Below are 13,633 nucleotides of genomic sequence, written 5' to 3' on the forward strand. Positions count from 1 at the left end.
GAAAAAGTGCTGCATGCAGTGCTTTTTCTTTCAGTATTTTCGCCGTCTGGAGGTTCCGATGCAGATGTGTTTCTTGTTAGTTGTCCTTGACTATGCATACTTACACTCCCTTTTGTTAGGGGTTGGGTAACAGTTTCTGTTTCTTTTGGCTTTTCACCTCGTTAATTCTAGGTATGGGATGCAGTTGTAGCTGGTGCTTTTTATGACAGTACTTGCTCTATGACTATTTTTAGACCCCCATCTAATGTAAGGGTTGGGGTATTTGTAAGAAGCTCCATGATCTCCAGGCATCCTCCTTGCAGGCCTGCTGCAGCCGCCCTGTCTTGAGCAGCTCCCTTTGCTTGCTGCTGTGACGTGCTGAGCGCATAGGGAAGTGAAAATGAAATTGCCTTTTTCCGAGAATGGCTGGGCAGGAGGGCGGTCTCACCAATGAGAAGGCTGCAGTCAGCAGCAGATCCTCCTCCTCCCCGTCCTTGTGCTGAGCAAACATGAAACAAACAAATCCTGGGAGGGGGCACTCTTCTGCCTGAGCTCTCTCACTTTCCTCTCCTTGTTTTGCTTTCGATCTGGAGCCATCACTTTTAGTTTTGATCCTGCGATCATTTACTACTGGTATGTAACTTGCATTTTAAAAGCGCCTCTGAGCTCTGATCAGCAGGGCTTCCATCGGGGAAGACCACAAAAGAACACTGTGATCTCTCCCAGCTCTTTTAAGCTTAACTAGCAACGTCTACATTCTACTACCAACACAGGAAGCGGGCAGTTAGGAAATAAACCCTCTTTAGGAAGCTTTAGAATGTAGGGCTGGAAGAAGGTGAAGTTTTAATTTCGCTTTTGGATTGAAGCTTTGCTGTAACTGCTGGGCTGGATCTCCATGAATGTCCTCTCCAGAATAGGAAGTATGGACTGCTGCAGGTAATCGGCTGCTTCGGGATTAGCTGCACGCTTTGTGTGTGCGCTCGGAGGAACCAAGGGGCAGCGATTGTACAGTGTGAGCAGGACTGCTGGCCACATTTGTGAGCAGCTGACAGCCTGCTATTCTATGACATGATGTAAAAGCTGCCAAAATAGCTGTGATCTCAGAAAAGGCACACAGTAGGGAGACGTGGTAGCCGCATAAGGGGGGATGCAGTGGTGTGGTTATGTATGTCATTATGCCATATGTATCTAATGTAGAACATAGAGCTATTCCATAATGTGGCATTGCATCTCATTTGATCTACCAGCATTAGCCATGTTTGCAGTGCGGTGACAGTGCCTGAAATAAATGCATTTCAGATCATGCCTCCCCCATAGGATCCTCATATGCACTTGTCATTTTCCTAGCTATTTGCAATCAACTGGATTGGCTGAAACTTTTTGTCCAGGCTATACCCTATTATTACATTTTATGCACCTGCATATATGATTGTACACAGATCTCTTATGTTGTGGATGTAAGAAGCAGCCAATGTGTATTGGTTGTAAACACAGCTGGGCAAGGGATGCAGCTCCCAGGCCTGGGCACTAGTCTTATTAGCTGCATGCTCCTCGCACTTCTAGGACCCTACTTGGATTCTGCTCAAGCACTTGCTTAATGTCGCCTTCTTCTTGTCACTGCATAGAGTTAAAACTGCCAGGGGCTGAAGTGGTTAAAAAGCTCAAAAGCTTCTTCTCTCCTTTCAGTCAAGTAAGTTTGTTGATGGATGTCTCCCGTGGCCAATGGGATTGCAGGGCTGGGAGCAGATCAACCAATCCCTGCACTTGGTAACATGTCAGAGGGAAGGAAGGTCTGTGTGCTGGTAACTTGGAATAAGCAGCGGGGGAAGGGACCTGCAGGCCCAGACTGGCTGATTGTGGCACCATTGCTTCTATCTGACACAGTTCCCTTGTCATCACCGAATATCCGAAGCCAGAAATATATTCATGTGTGTTATGCTTTAAGAGTAATACAGGGCAGGTTCTCAGGGTCTAGTGTCATATTTACTGAACTTGGCTGTGTTAATTCGGCTCGTTCACATCAGCATTTTGCTTTATGTTTTTAATGGATTTGTTTTGCTGAAAATGAAAAGAATAGCTGTCATAACTCGTTGTGACCAGTGTGATACCATGGCGTCGTCCACTGCCTACGTGATCCACACGCCAGCGCGTGCTCAGTGACATGCAAGTGTTGGACACTGACATGAGGTTTTCTCTGCTGGTGTGTGGATGGAGTAGTTGGCTGGGAGGTGTGTGTCTCGGCCGGCGAATCAAAGCATATCTGTGCACATTTGTTTCGGCTCCTCCTCATGATGGATGCCGGTTATTCTTCTAGCCCGAAGGTGTTTCTGATCTTGTCAGCGTCTCCTGTTCTGTTCCGCTGTCAGATCAGTCTGTGTGGTGTTAGGGATATTTGGGGTGTTGAAATATTGTCAGGATAAAGATGTTACATCTGCTTCATTGCATGTTAACATATAAACTGCATGTATTTATTGTAGCAAACATTTTTCATTGTTTTCAACTAGGGACAGTCGGTATTAGTGTATCTTGATGCCACCGGAAGACATATTTGGCACCGGAAGGCCTCAAGTTCGGCACTAAGGAGCAATTCCAGCAACCTCATTGGTTCTGATTCACAATTCCAACAACCTGATTCGTTATTTGGGTTCCCTGATTCAACCTGATTGGTTGTTAGTGCCGAACTTGAGTGTATTATAGATATATGCCACCAGAAGCTAGGAGTTTGACAGGAGGAACGCCCCTCTTGCACCCCTAGCTCCCGATTGGTCCAAAAATACCAGGTCCTGGAAGGTACTTGTTATGCATTGTTGTCAGCCAGTGCCGCTATCTGTCGGCTATCCCCAGCGTCAGTCAGCAGCGCTGCAATGGACTGCGGGCTGTGGCCGGTGCCTTCGATGGCACAGCTCCAGTCACTCCAGCGCCGTTCACCATATCCTTCAGCAATGCAGGCCACCGCTGCTGACCATCTTCTCCCTGCAATGCAGGCCACCGCCGCTCCCCATGTCCTCCACCATGCAGGGCAGCGAGCAGCGCATAGATGTGCCGAACGCCGGCTGTGTGTGCTGCGTTGCATGAGGAGGCGCACCGCCGACAGTGGGGCACATCCAAGGAGCGCAGGTGCAACCGCAGAAGGGAGGCTAACTAGCATGGGTGAGGCCCCGGGATGTGGAAATTCACATCTGCCGAGCCATGACAGAGTGACGGCAGCAGCAAGGACCTTAATTCTGGGCCGGGATCCAGGAGTAGAGGGGCAACATCTGCATGAAAGTGACCTGCCAGGACCTTCAGGTGTAACGATCTGTACAGGCAATCAGGTACAGGGGTCGTCAACAAGCTGTCACTCTTGACTCCACCAGGACTTCTTCGTGGCGTCAAGATACACTAATATCGGGACAGTCTGGGTCACCCTAGGTTCCTGACGTGGGGTTGCCCTCATGAGGGTGAGTGCTCCACTTTTAGGTAGGGTCACATTAGAAGGTTAAAGTCAGATTCCCACTCCAACCACAAACACTTTTTGGTGTTTTCCATGTTAGTATATGGTGTGTATATCTATCCTAAACTAGGACACTAAAATGTTCGAGCTGGACGAGGTGTTTTTGCTTCCAGCTCAGATGTAATAAAAGCGAAAAGGAACCAGATGGAGTTTTTTTGTTTTCTTTTTACTGATCCAGTAGACAGATCTGTCAAAAAAACCAGATCATTTCTATGAGTTTGTTTCTGTTTCGTTCTGTTTACATCTGTGTTTATTGGTACCATTTCATCACTAGAGGATGACCTTGTCTTTCTTTCCTTCTGCACATGCTCATTTAACAAACAGACCCATTAAATGGACAACAAAAAATGAAAAGTCCACAGCATTTTAACAAGGTTTAACCATCTGGTACGGAAAAGACATGCAGTGCGGATTTTAAATCCACAGCATGTCTACTTAAGGGGCTGACTTTAAGGCAAGGATTACACGGCCGTATGAGGAATCCGATGCCACCCGCAGCCGATTTCAGATGTGAGTACACCCCCGTGACCCTGCGTAAGGTCGCATAATTATATTGCCCATGTCGTTGCTTAGTGATGATGCAGGCACCCACAGCCCGTGCACAATGTAATTGCATATGGGCTGTAGGTATATCCGTGATGAAATAGAACGTGCTGCGTTCTGTTTTCCACTAGTGGATTACTCAATTTCGATATGCTAATGTGAGCATAATTGTGTAATCCAATGCATTTGACTGAACAGCATATTTCCGTGGATCAAACGCTTGCGGAATCCGTAATTCGAATCTGGTCATGTAAAAGTGGATTTTATCTTTTGCATCACAATCCGCATGGAACACGTGGAGATTTTGACACTAATCTCCACCAAAATTCACAGTGGATTTTCTGCTACGTGTGAACATACCCACGGGCATTGGTCACACGGTGCGAAGTTTCAATGAAAATTCAAGTCTGAAATCCATGCAGTGAACATACAGTGCGGATTCTAATTAATGCCAATAAGATAAGAAAGAGATGTGGATTTCATCAAGGGATTTGCGTCAAAAGAATAGTGTGTGAACTGGGCCTTAGGCCAAATGTCCACGGGCACGCACAGATCCATGTGCTGAATCCCGCAGTGAAATCCAGCTGTGCCCGCAGACATAGACAGGAAAATACATTTTCTTACCTGTCCAGATCCAGCGCAGGTTTCCTTCGTGCCAGCCGGATCTTCTTTCTTAAGCACGGCGGATGCGTCTGGATGCTCCGGCGATGTGCCGGACATGTGCAGTGCAAACTCTCTTGCTTTTCCGCAGATCCGTGAAACGTCCACAGTGACAGAGGGGATTATAATACGGAGTTAATGTGAATCTATAGGACTAATCGTATGGCTGTATTTTTTTACAGTCACTTTTTGAAAATAGCAGCATGATCTATTTCTTCCATATCTGCCTCTGTATTTGTATTCTTTTCTATTGGGCAAAAATGGATCCATATTTGCCCTAAAGAACATAACAGAAATACGGAGGCAAATACTGACTGTAATTGGTCAAATGTAGTTGAAACGCTTCTGTTTTCCTTTTTTTTTTTTTTTGTGGGATAGACTGACCTAGCACACCACTTGCTTTAAGGGCGCATGGTCCAATCTATTTTTCATTTCCTCATATGTTTTTATCTCCAGTTCCCATTATTTAGCATTGATGCCCATGTAGATAGCATCAGCTCTATAGAATAATGGTCAGCCAATGTTATTGCATAGACTGACAATATTGAACTGGGGAATAGTTATCAAATGCGTGAGTGGTCTTCTATAGCTCACTAGTAAACAAGTGGTTAATATAGTCTAAAGTTCACCATGTTTCTGTAGCATCAGCAACACCCACTCTTTATCTATTCGGGATGTATGTGTCATGGCCTATCTTTTTGCTTGTAGTTTGGATATTGCTTTTATCAATGAGCTCAGCTGTGATGAAGGTTCCTGAAATGCTCAGATAAAGAACTGAAGTTGAAAAAAGCTGAAGAATGTGAGCCTGAATGGGTTACTGTTGAGCGCCGCACTCTTGGAGAACTGGTCTGACAACTGAAAGTCCTGAGTGTATAATTTCACTTGGGTCCAACAAAAGCCCTGAAACAGCCCGAGCGGAGAACACAATAATAGGCCTTCAGCTTCTAAGTTCTCTTTTTCCCAATTCTAGACGTATTTGGGGTGTATGGACTTCCCTCCTGTGTTGTAGGCAGTCAGTAGGGTTGTACTCCATAGGCTGTATTCACATGGGTGGTTTCTTTTCTTCTTTTTTTTTTTTGTCCAAAATGGACAGAATTTGCATGGGAAAAGAACCTATTTATTGGAATGGGTTGATTCACATGGGCAATTTTTTGCTCTGACCAATAGTGCTAGTTAGAAAAATTGCTGCTTTCCCTATTTTTGTACAGTTTAAAATCGCCCATTATGTTCTACGGGAGTGTTAAAAAAAACTACATCGCAATCACCTGCTATTTGCATGCAAATGCGATGCGTTTTTAATGTATGTTACTATGGGGACCATGTAGAAAAAATAACCATAAAGCGCAGAGCAGAGAAAATTGCAGAAAAATGCGCATGGTAAGCGGTTAGTTTTTCACTTGCTAAGATCGCACTTGCCCACATGAATACAGCTTAAGGGCGCATTTACACAGGCATTTTGTTACCGCATATAACGCAGGCGTATTTCCTGTGCATAATAGGTGGGGAATGGAGGCAATGAAAATCTATGGACTTTCATTCTTCCATTCACACCAGCGTGTGGACACAATGTATCGATGCACAAGAGAAATAGTCGCACCATGCTCTATTTCTCCATATATCAAACGCAGCCCTTTAATGTGATACATATAAAACACTGTCCATACACATGCATTAAAAGGCAGAGTGGGAGATTTGAAAAATTTAGTCCGGTGACCCTGCATGCAGCAGGTAACTGTATTGCGTATGAGTCCAGTGGCACACAGGCATTCATATACAGTATCGGTTTTTTGTTTGTATTTTCTGCACCGCCGCTTGGCGATGACACAGGTACCTGCAGCCCATACCCAATGCTAGTCGCGTATGGGCTGCAGCTTGCACGCCTCTATTGACATCACTTAAGATCATGCGCGCAGAATACGCAATTCGTATCTACAAGTGTAAAGTAAAATTAGAAAATACGTGCGTTTCAATGCCCACGGTTTACCATGGATTGATTGCGCGAACGACGATCGCGGAATCTGCATTTCAAATTCGATCATGTGAGACCGGCCTAAGCCTGACCGGTAGTGAAATGATGAGTGGTTGTTTGGAAGTATACTATGCTATACTTGAGCATGACACAGTTACAATGCATTACCACGTATACTGAGGCTATATTCACGCCTGCGAGTGCATGTTGGTCAGTGAAAAGCTTTCATGCGTGCGAAAAAAGGTGTGTTGTTCACTGCTCTGTGCTTTCGGGTTCTGTTTTTTTTTTTGTTTTTTTTTCTCATTTGGTCCCTATAGTGACCTGCGTTAAAAACAGTCGCATGCAAATCGCATGGCATGCATTTTTCTTTTATGCTCCTGTAGGGAATAATAGGCAGTTCACACAATCACACGAACGTACGACATGCAGCAATGTTTTTTCAAACTCAGTCAGTCCAGGTGAAAAATCACTTGTGCAAATTAATCTATTCAAATGTTTGGGTTCTTTTCCTGTCCGGGTCCCATCCATCAGAATCAGACAAAACTCGCATTGGAGAATTGCCTTAAGGGCTTATTAACACGAGCGTAAATCGGACGCCGTTTTCACGGTTGGCCGATATATATATCCTGCCATCTGGTGCATTGGATTCCAATGCATCAGATCACGTATTCCCGCAGCGTAAAAGCGCCCAGCCGGCCAATGAAGTTCTGGAACTGTCTTTATGCCGAAATACGTCGGCCGCTGCATAGACTCCTATGGGAGCCAATGACAGTGGCCAGAGAAGGGAGGTGGGAGGAAGTTTAGCAGCGTGACTGCTAAACTTCTTCCCCCTTCTGTTCTCCTCTCTTCTCCCCTCTGGCTGTTTGCAATGGGAGGGGGTGGGATGGGGATGGAGCTAAGCTACGCCCTGATCCGCCCCCTCCTATTGCTGGCTGCGGACAATGGGTGGGGAGAGAGGGGCAGAGCTAAGCTGTCTCTCCCTGCTCAAGGGCATTGTCGCCTCGGTGTATATGTGCCAGGCCTGGGCCGTCTGAACGGGCGCACAAACATTAAATTTGTGCGCCCGTTCACACTTTTTTATGGCACAGCTGGGTGCATGTGAAAATGCCTACGGCCATATGAAGGAGCCCTAAGCCCCATTTACACACAGATGATTGATCAAAATTTGTGAGAAACTAACAGTTTTGAGTGATCATTTTGCATTAGCTACATTTGCTTGTATTTAGAGAACAGTGTGTGGTCTGTTCTCTAAACACATCACTATTGTTCTCCAGCAGGACAGCAGCTGAAAGAATGTTATCGGCGCTGCCCGCGAGAACTCAGCGTGCGGTTCCTCTCATCAGGGATGACAGATTTTAAGCTGAGCTGAACTCGGCGATGGACGAAAAGTGCACGATGGGCATACATTACACACAACGATTATCGCTTAAAAGATGGGTTTTTGAGCGATAATCGTTGTGTGTAAAAGGGCCTTAAAGGGGTTGTCCCGTGATAGCAAGTGGTGTTAAGCACTTCTGTATGGCCATATTAATGCACTTTGTAATATACATCGTGCATTAAATATTGGCCATACAGAAGTTATACACTTACCCCTCCGCTGCTGGCGTCCCCGTCTCCATGGCGCCGACTAAAGCTGCCTTCTGCCGGAATTAGACGCGCTTGCGCTGTCTGCCCTCTTCTGTCCGGCTCCGGCGTGCTCGCGCTGCAGAGGTCTTCTCGGCAGAAGGCTGCTTTAGTCAACGCCATGGAGACGGGGACGATTTATATTACAAAGTGCATTAATATGGCCATACAGAAGTGCTTAACACCACTTGCTATCACGGGACAACCCCTTTAAGTGAATACAGCCTTAACGAATGGTTATGACACACAATATAGTGACATGTGCACAGAGATGACATCTACAAAGGTTGGGTAAATACCTGCTCGCTTTGGGAGTTTTTTGAACTTATCTCTTTGCTCTACTGTGTGGGCACAAAAGGTTGTCTGATTCAGATTTAGGCCGGGCTCACACGAGTGTATGATAAAACTCTAAATGCGTAATACAGGATTTTACCGCAGTGTGAGCCGGAGTATGGCAGTAGTCCTCTCTCTCTCCCCTTTCTTCTTGTATATTGTGCGCGTAGTACACAATGGAGTTGTGCTTGTGTGAGTTAGGCTTTAGTTTGACTTATTTATTTAAACCGTTCCTGATCCTGGGCTTAGGAGTCCAGTGGGCGGTCCTATCAGTGATTGACTGATCCCTGTTTCCATCTTCCTGCAGAAGGCTGTCAGTCGCTGAAAAGACCGTCCACTGCACTCTTCAGGGCCCTTCTACACCGAATGATTATCATTCAGATTATTGATGGATCTGAACGATAATCATTCGGTGTAGACACTGCCAGCGACTGAACGACAAACGATAATTTGTTCACTTATCATTTGCCATTCAGTTTAAGCAGGCATACAAATCAAATGATGATCGGCCTGTGTAAACAGGCAGTTGTTCATCTATCTGCCTGTTTACTGGGAATGGAGTTGGACAGTTGGAAGAGATCTGCGGCCACTGTGCTCCAACTCGCTGAGCGAGCATTGCTCCTGTGTAAAAGCACTTGAGGAAATAATCGCTGGGATGACTGTTGGTCACTTGAGCCTCCGGCAATCATGTAAAGATCCCTAAGCCTAGAATAAGCAGGGATTTACATTAATTACTAGTTATACGAAATTCTTTCCCATGAATATGTGTATCAAGCCGCTCGGCTCCTCCTGCTATATGACATACAGCCCCCAAATTGGACTGCCTTTTAAATGTGATGGGTTCCTTTAAATACGTTTCGTTATTTATTGCATGCCACCAGTGAATGTCAGTGGAAATCCTCCATTCATGATTAATGCAGCCTGCCCCAAGATCAAATCTGAAGTAACACCTAAAAAAATATAGTTCGGGCACTTGCTACCCACTCATTTTCTTTTATTTGCAGTGAATTGGCAGGAAATGACATTTTGGAGGAGCAGTTATACAGGATGACTTCATCCTCTAAGTGTAGATTATCATCACACATCTTATAGCCTCATTTCAGTTTCTAGAAGACCATATACAGTTGGGAGTTTGTTGGTAGATTTTAGTATATTCATGAGTCGTCTCTAGGTGGAAATGAGATCAAGAACCTTATATATCAAGCCAATAATAGTTTGTCAAGTTAGGGTGGCTATACACAGGATGATTGTGCTTTTACACAAGAGGGATAGTCGCTCAGTGAATGAAAGTGGAGGTTGCCAGAGATCTCTTCCGGCCGCCTCCATTCAGAGTAAACAGGCAGTCGTCCATAGATAAACAACTGCCTGTTTACAGAGGCCGGCAGTCGCTTGGATTTTAGATGAGCTTAAAACCAAGTGACTCCCAACAAGCAAGCGATCCTTCCTGACTTGTCCTGTCGGGTCCCTTGTTTACCTGGGATGACACTCGCCCATAATCGCTCTTTTGAGTGATTACTCAGGTGACTATCAGCCCATGTAAAGCCACCCTTATTGGTATTAGTAGATGTCTACTGTCAGATATTTCTAGATACAGTTATGATTGAAATGTTATGAAGACGTGTTGAAGGGGTATTACCAAAATAGACTTATCACATATCCATGGGATTGATGATAAATGTCTGATTACTGGGGGTCTCGCCGCTGAAACCCCCACCTATCCCAAGAATCAGGGTCCCGTCTTTCCCTCTTCTTGCCACTGCAGGCTAGCTACACCCATCTGCAGTGATGTTGAGATGGAATGGAGCAGCGGTTGCGCATACATGGTGCCCCTCCATTTGTTTCATGGAATCTTAGGCTACAAATATCTTTTATCTTACCAAGAAAATAACATACACAAAGTCTGACCCTGGATTAAAAGGCCGCGGCATTTATTTAAACTGGGTTAAAACATATTAAATATCATAAAATGTAGACTCAGTCCGTCCACCTCAAGTCTACCAAATATAATAAAATCAAATATAATATAACCTGTAGACTTAGTCTTGCATACTGCAGTCTACAGCACCAAAGTCCTTTTAATAACCTTTCTGTCCACCCGCAGGAGGCGGGCGACATCCCCCATTTAAATTGCCGCGACAAAGCATTCACATCACGAAAAAAAAAGCATTGGGCGGGTGGGCGGGGCAACCCTAAATGCTGTGAGGAAAACTGTGACAGGATTCTGCAGCTTGACTTAAAGGGGTTGTCTCGCGGCAAATCTCAAAATGTTACCTTACCCCATTCCCCCTGTCACCCCCCTGGCATAAAATAGCAAATTAAAGCGGTTTTTAAACCGCTTGCTACAAACCGATCCAACGAAATAAGGACTTTAAAAAATCTTCTCCCAAAGATGGCCGCCGGTCCTTTCCCAGGGATGCACTGCGGTTTTCTTCCATGGTGCACTGCGGGTCTTCTCCCATGGTGCACCATGGGCTCTGTGCGTTCCATTGCCGATTCCAGCCTCCTGATTGGCTGGAATCGGCACACGTGACGGGGCGGAGCTACGATGACGACGCGGTGACCAGCTCTCCGGCACGAGCTGCCCCATTCACCAGGCAGAAGACCGCACAGCGCAAGCGCGTCTAAAAAAGCAAGAAGACATCAGAATTAGACGGATCCATGGCAACGGGGACGCCAGCAACGGAGCAGGTAAGTGAATAACTTCTGTATGGCTCATATTTAATGCACAATGTATATTACAAAGTGCATTAATATGGCCATACAGAAGTGTATAACCCCTTTTAATGATACCTCCATCTTCTTCCTGCTCAAACCTCCACCAATCACAGCCTGTTGCTAGGCCTTTGCCTCACAGAGACCTTCTCTCCTGATAGGTCACCGCCATTATCCTCTCGCCCAATCATTCTCTGTCGCCAGGCTTCCCAGCTTCCATAGCAGACTCCTCATATTATAGCTGAGCCTAGAGTGACTTAATAAAAAACAGATTAGAACCCCCCCCCCAATACAAACCATTTCCATCTACCTTTTATTAAAGTTATTAACCCTTTCCGCCCCCAGATTCCATGGGGCCTCAGTCCCCTAGCGTACTTCTGCCGTACAATGGTTCTGATGGAAGTAGCTGACTACAAGTGCTCGACTATCTCCAGCAGTGCCGTTGAAGATGAATGCTTGACTGCTGCTCCATCCTAGCTCCTCCCTGTGGGCAGGTGCAGTGGACTGTGGAAACGGCACCCCATTTTTTGGGATCTGAGGTGGTCTAGGTGATAAAAAGTCAATCTTAGTCACCGAGATAAGGTTTGGGTGATCCCACGCTTTTTCATCCAAATGTTGTTTGTTTATTTTGTTTATAATCTTGAAAGACCCTGAACAGGGCGATGCAGCGGGGCGCCGATCCGTAGTGTCTTGTATTGTTGAAAAACATTTTTAATTCTGTTGGGAAGGACAGAAAAATATGATGGTCTCCGATCGCCTGTACTGATGAAAAACTGATCCGGATATACACGTGACAGAGGGAGGTTTCATCGGGATTAGCATGCAAGAATGCAACCAAATCCGGAGCAGTAGAATTCTACACCAAATCCGCAGGTCTAACTGTGAATTTTCATGTAAATGCAGGCTTGTTTTAAGCTATTTTGATTGCCCGTTAACAAGCTGACTGTTTTCAGTGTTGTAGCGCACTGTTTGCCATGTTTTACACATTTGTTATGTGGTCCAAATAGTAACATAGAGTAAGGCGAGGCTCACACGAGCGTATTTGACATGTATAATACACATTACATCGCTGCATTCAGATACATTGGTTCTCGCTGTTACACCCGCACTAGCATTTTTAATTGCGTTTAATACGCGAGTAAAAAAGAACGCACCATGTTCTATTTTAATGCGTGTTACGCTCAAAAGATGTCTATTGTTCTCTATGGGTGCGCACAAAACACTGTGCATACGCAATTGCAGTGCGTATATGTGGTGTTTATTTGCTACATCGCTGCGTGACAGCTGGAAAATTAAAAAAAAACAAACCATGAAGCCATGCGCAGACAAAACCCCCTGCCATGTGCGGCTATACGCGGGTCCACACCATGGTAATATGCTGCGTTCTATACACAGCATTTTATCACATGCACGTGTGAGCCTGCCCTGTGGGTGGTTTCACACTTGCGCTGGGAATTCCGCTTTCCTCCTCCATTAAGGTAGCAGTAAAGGAGACTCCCCACAGCCAAACGGTTCTATCTCTGGATGGAACTGAACCGCGGCAGGCAGACGTCATTAACTATAATGCGGTCCACCCAGTTTTGCGACGGAAGAAAAAGTGCTGCATGCAGTCATTTTTATTCCAGTATTTGCAGCCGGACCTGCAATGAAACCTCCAACTGGAGGTCCGACACAGATGTGAAACCCTCCTAGCTAAACACTTACATTGGCTAGCAATATTGTAGCTTAAACTGCAGTATTAAAGGGGTTTTGGGGCACAAAACGGAATGTTGAAATCTAGAGTTACAACTAAGTAGTGACAGCCTGGATCCTCGTTGTCATCCTGGGCAGCCGCCCGTCTGCCGCTGAGTTTACATGCATCACTTCCACAGTACACCCAGCAACAATCTGTTACCTACAACTTCCAGCATGTATAGAGCTTGTTCACTGGCCAGTACTGTAGCTCCGCCCACAGCTCGCAGGTCCTACAACTTATGTCCCATTTAGACAGTACGATAGTCGTGACTTCACCGCTAAGGCTATAATCACCAGTGCAGAGCGTTTAGACAGGCAGAGTTCACTACTGGATCGCGGGCTATCGGACCATTAATGCTCAATTTAATTTGTTTGAAAGAACTTCGAGTGATAATTGTCCCGTGTACATGGCCCTTTAGGCTGGGCTCACCGTAAGTGTAAAACACGTTATACTGCTGCGGAGCCGGCCTATCGCTGCGTGACATCATGCAGTGCTCACAGGATGTTGGAGGTTTCGGCGGGGAAAAGTGGCAATTTGTACATCACTGGCACCGTGTTTGGGTGGTTTTTGGCCACATGCGGTCACC

General features: G+C 45.6%; 1 protein-coding gene across 2 annotated transcripts in view; it reads left to right on the forward strand.

The window, feature by feature from the left end:
• The first annotated feature begins 465 nt into the window (after positions 1–465).
• The window catches only part of IRF2 (interferon regulatory factor 2), a 57,390-nt gene continuing 44,222 nt past the window's right edge, over positions 466–13,633 (forward strand). The window contains exon 1 of one of the 2 annotated variants that reach the window (XM_066573474.1): positions 466–612. The gene's annotated coding sequence lies outside the window, so the exon portion shown is untranslated. Of the gene's footprint in view, positions 613–649; positions 916–13,633 lie in introns of those variants that run through there. The other variant, XM_066573475.1, reaches the window with a different exon arrangement.

This window comes from Eleutherodactylus coqui, chromosome 7, assembly GCF_035609145.1.
Source record: "Eleutherodactylus coqui strain aEleCoq1 chromosome 7, aEleCoq1.hap1, whole genome shotgun sequence".
In the NCBI taxonomy this organism is placed as follows: domain Eukaryota; kingdom Metazoa; phylum Chordata; class Amphibia; order Anura; family Eleutherodactylidae; genus Eleutherodactylus; species Eleutherodactylus coqui.